Source organism: Magnolia sinica, chromosome 2, assembly GCF_029962835.1.
Source record: "Magnolia sinica isolate HGM2019 chromosome 2, MsV1, whole genome shotgun sequence".
Lineage (NCBI taxonomy): Eukaryota > Viridiplantae > Streptophyta > Magnoliopsida > Magnoliales > Magnoliaceae > Magnolia > Magnolia sinica.
The window spans coordinates 121,370,868-121,375,909 of NC_080574.1; the positions used below are offsets into that span (position 1 = coordinate 121,370,868).

Sequence of the window (5,042 nt, forward strand, 5' to 3'; positions counted from 1 at the left end):
AGTATTAGTATGTGCAAGAGTGGGTTGAACGCAGTGGAAGATTTAACTACTGACATGTGGCACAGGCGTTTAGGCCAAATGAGTGAAAAAGGGCTTCAACTACTAGCATAGAAGCGGCTCCTTCTAAACTTGACATGTATAGCTCTCAAAACCTGTATTGATTATTTATCAGAGAAACATCATAGAGTTTCATTTGTTAAATCTGCCTCCCATGTTAATAAAATACATGCATTAGATTTGGTTTACTCTGATATTTGTGGTCTTATGAGGACAAAAACCTTGGGTGGGGCATTGTATTTTGTCACTTTTATAGATGATGCATCTAGGAGGGTTTGGGTTTATGCTTTAAAATCCAAGGACGAGGTCTTTGGTGTATTTAAAATGTTTCATGCTATGGTCAAGAGAGAGACCAGTAGATTAGTAAAGTGCATCCGCACTGACAATGGTACTGAATATATTGGTGACTTCCATGAGTATTGTAAGTCCTTGGGTATATGGCATGAATAGATGGTTCCCAAGTCCCCCCCAGCATAATGGTGTAGCTAAGTGAATGAATCGCACCATTGTAGAGAGAATCAGATGCATGTTATCCCATACAAAGTTGCCTAAGATGTTCTACGGAGAAGCAATGCATACGGCAATATATTTAATAAACAGGTCTCCATCAGACCCGTTGAATGAAGAAGTACCTGAGAAGGTGTGGACTGGACAAGATCTATTATACAGTCATCTCAAGGTGTTTGGATGCAGGGCATCCGTTTACGTACCAAAGGACGAGAGGTCCAAACTCGATATGAAGATCAGACAATGTGTGTTCTTGGGGTGTGGGATGAAAAGTTTAGCTACAGATTGTGGGATCTAACCGAGAAGAAGCTTGTCAAGAGCAGAGATATGGTCTTCTTTGAAGATTAATGTATAGAAGACATTTGTAAGCCAGAGAAGTCCCAGCCTAGTTCAGGTGAGCTAGCGGACATGGATCCAGTTATTCCTCCTGTAGTACCTGATGATGGGAGAGTACAACAAGATGCAGAGGACGAGGGAGTTCCTACAGAAGATGGATCGGGGGAGAAGCCCCCACTTGATCCACCTATTAAGCCACAGGTGAGGGGGACATCTAGGGACAGACACCCGTCCAAGAAGTACTCACCGTATGAGTACATTATGCTTACTGATGGGGGAGAAGTAGAAGATTATTCTGAGGCCCTAGCCGACGAGTGTTGAGGGTCAAATATTGTATATCAAACCCCAATTACTGCCTGGATTTATGAACATGATACTGTTTAACAGCCTATTTTAATTGTATTTGTGTTGCAAGGTGACTTTTGAAGGAAGCTTTGGACGTGGAGTGCAGCCGTGGAAGGGAATTCACAGTCGGCTATCTGTAGAGTTCTTTTCTTCCCCTTGTTTTTAATTTCAGTTTATGATTTTTAAGAGACTTTAGTTTAATCATGATTATGAGTGGCTAAACCTCTTAGCTAGCGCTAAGAGGTAAAGCTTGTAGCGTGATGGGAGAATTTATGCGTGTGCCTTTTGTTTAGATTGAATGGATTTTGATTTAATTTTATTATGAGAATATTTTTAGTTTTTAATGGTCTGTTGTGACTGAAATTACAATGGGTCTGCGATGGCTTTGAGTATTTCTTTTTTCGTATTTTGATTATGACGTCAGGAAGCCCTATTGTTCGTCATCGTCTCTTGGGCAAGGTTGGATGTCGGTACCCTTCCTAACCTTCATACATTGTTGATTGGCTAGTAATTAGTTAATTCTGTTCTTTACTTTGTCTCATGGGCATGGTTTGGTGATGGAATCTATTCTAATTCATACACCTTTCATCTCTTAAAAACTATATCAAAGGAAGTTCAGTCTTGATTTTCATGAAAATGGGACTCTAAGTCCAGTTGAGTTCTTGCAACAGGCATAAGATCTCCCTGATCTCTACAAGTGGATCCTCTGAATCCCTAGTTTCCTACCTCTGAATTCTTTAAGTTTTAAATAATTATTTCATCATTATTCCTCAAATTACAGTTGATTTAGATTTCATCTTAGTCTAGTTCTAGTTCTACTTAGTTTCAGATTACATACAGGTATCAGTTCCTTGGGATTCGACCTCGGTCTCACCGAGTTTATTACTACATCACAACCCTATACTTGGGGAGTGAACAAGTTTTTGGCGCCGTTGCCGGGAATTGACGGTTACTTTTTTCTGAAATTTACTAGTTTTAGGTTTAGTTTAAAATTAGGTCTAGATTTTTCTGATTTCTAGAAACTAACCTGTTTTCCTGTTTTGTAGGATCCTGACATAAACTTCTAAATTAGTAATCCCTTTTTAATTCCTCTACTTTTTCTAATTTTTGAATTAGGGTTTGAGTTTTAGAAATTTTCTAATTCTAGTATTTTTCTATTTTTAGAAACTTTCCTCTTTTGTTTTTAGAAACTAGGTTAGTTATTTCCCTTTTAGAAATTCTTTCTAATTTTAGAAACTAACTCATCTTTCCTTTATTTTATTTTTAGAAACTTTCCTTTTTAAGAATTAGTTTATTTTTAGAAACTTTTTAATTTTAGGTTTTCTTTTTCTATTTTAGAAACTTTCTAATTCTAGGCCTTCTTTTTAGAAACTAACTTAGCTTCTAGGTTTAGGGAACTTTCCTTTTTAGAAACTAATCTCTTTTGTTTTCTTTTGCAGGATCTTAACATAGGAACTTCTCATTTGGTATCATCTTTCTAACTTCTCCTCTTACTTTCTATACTTTTCTAATTTTAGATTTAGATTCTTCTTTTAAGTAACTTTCTATTTTCTAGTTTTAGAAATTTTTTCCTTTTTTAGCAACTAACTTTCGATTTTTTATTTTTAGCAAGTTTCTAATTCTAATTCTTTTAGAATCTAACTTTGTTTCCTAATTTATTTTTAGAAATTCTTTTACTTATATATATATTTTTTAGAAACTAACCTTCCTATTTTGTAGGCTTTTAAGATAGAAATTTCTAATTCGGTAAACTTTTTCTCTACTTTCTATTTTTCAGATCTCTTTTAGTAACTTACTTTCTAGTTTAGGACTTTCCTAATTTATTTTAAATTTTCTCTTTCTTTTAGGAATTTCTTCTTTTAGAAACTAGTTTACTTCTATCTTTCTTTTTAAGGATTTTTTAATTTTAGACATTCTCTTTAGAAACTGACTTGTTTTGTTTTCTTTTGCAGGTTTTTAACTTAGGGACTCCAATTTGGTTACTTCTTTCCAACCCTCTCTTTCTTTCTAGATTTTCTTTTCCTTGCTAAGGATTAGGTTTCAAATTTGATTAAGGACTGTGAGTATTTCATGCCCAAGTGGGCCCGTGACAACACTCGACGTCTCTTGACTGAAGGAGGATTGGTTGAGGGGTTAACTATCCATCGTAGGACTAAACACCACTCGAAATTCCCTGAGTTAATTGAAGTGATGGCTGAGAACCAACCTCTTCTACCTCAACCCAGGGTGGAGGACATTCAGGATGAGAATGAGGTGCATCAAGCACCCCCGCCTCGTACTTTACGAGATTATTTACAACCAGCGGGGCTGAGTACGCCCTCATGCATGATTTTTCCTGAAAATACAAGACATATGGACATCAAACCAGGGGTTATCCAACTCCTTCCTAAGTTCCATGGGCTTGAATATGAAGAACCATATCTACATTTGAAAGAGTTTGATGAGATCATAGCCACTTTATATTTTCAAAATGTGTCTGAGGACACAGCCAGACTGAAACTCTTTCCTTTTTCCTTAAAGGAGAAGGCTAAGACGTGGTTACATTCACTGCGTCCTAGATCCATTGGCACATGGAATGATATGCAGAGGGAATTCATAAAGAAATTTTTTCTACATCATAAAACGATTACCCTTAGAAAAGCAATCATGAACTTCACCCAAAAGGAGGATGAAACATTTTACCAATGTTGGGAAAGGTTCAAGAATTTGGTCAGTTCATTCCCACAACACGGCTTTGAAACGTGGCGCATTACAAATTTTTTCTATGATGGATGACATCTTCCATGCACCAAATGGTCGAGACAATGTGTAATGGAGAATTGATTAATAAAAATGTCGTCGAGGTATGGGATTACCTCGATAGTCTTGCTGAAAAAACACAATCATGGGACTATTACTCAAAATCGAACACCACGTCTAGGCCAACTCAATCTAAGGAGAAATGTGGATTGTATCTCTTGAAAGAAGAGGATGATCTCAAGTATAAAGTGACTACGCTCATAAGAAAAGTTGAGGCCATGGAAGGAAAGAAGGATAAGGTTAATGAAAGTGTTTGTGGCATCTGTGATTGCAACATTCATACAACTGAAAATTGTCCTACGATACCCGCCTTTCAAGAAGTGTTGAATGAACAATCCAATGCCGTAAATACTTATCAAAGACCTTTCAATGGACCGACCTCTAATACGTAAAATCCTGGTTGGAAAAATCATCCAAACTTTAGTTGGAGAAATGGACAAACTGCTACCCCTCAAAGTTTCTTCAATCAAAATTCAAATCAAGGGAAACCTCACGAAGAACCGGTTCAAAATTCCATGCAAGAGCTAACCCAGGCAATGCGAGATTTTATGCAAAAGATGGATTCACGTATGATGGTTATAGAAAAGGGGATGCTTCCTGCACAACCACTCCCCAATCCTAAACTATAATACGAGATAAGTAATCCCAGCTCTTCAAATCAAATGGAGCACGCTAAATCCATCACCACTCTTAGGAGTGGGAAGATCATTGATAAAACCCTTCCGATTAGGCCCGAAAAGCCTCAAGAACTAGAAGAGGATAACAATGATGGATCTAGTGAGACCCCACAAAAATTAGAACCAGAACTTCTAAAAAAGCCAGTTGCTCCATTTCCCCAACGGTTAGTCGCACCAAAATATCTCTCTAACTCTCAGGATATCCTAGAGGTGTTGAAACAAGTGAAAGTCAACATTCCTCTACTTGATGTCGTAAAACAGATACCTTCGTATGCCAAATTCCTGAAAGACTTATGCACGACCAAACGATGACAGAGTATT

The 5,042-nt window shown here is 37.1% G+C and overlaps 1 non-coding gene across 1 annotated transcript; it reads right to left on the reverse strand.

Annotated features, from left to right (window-relative positions):
- Nucleotides 1-3,873: 3,873 nt before the first annotated feature.
- On the reverse strand, nt 3,874-3,980 carry LOC131238406 (small nucleolar RNA R71). The gene has a single exon (XR_009167814.1). It is a non-coding gene; the product is annotated as a small nucleolar RNA R71 (small nucleolar RNA).
- Between the last annotated feature and the right edge of the window lie 1,062 nt (nt 3,981-5,042).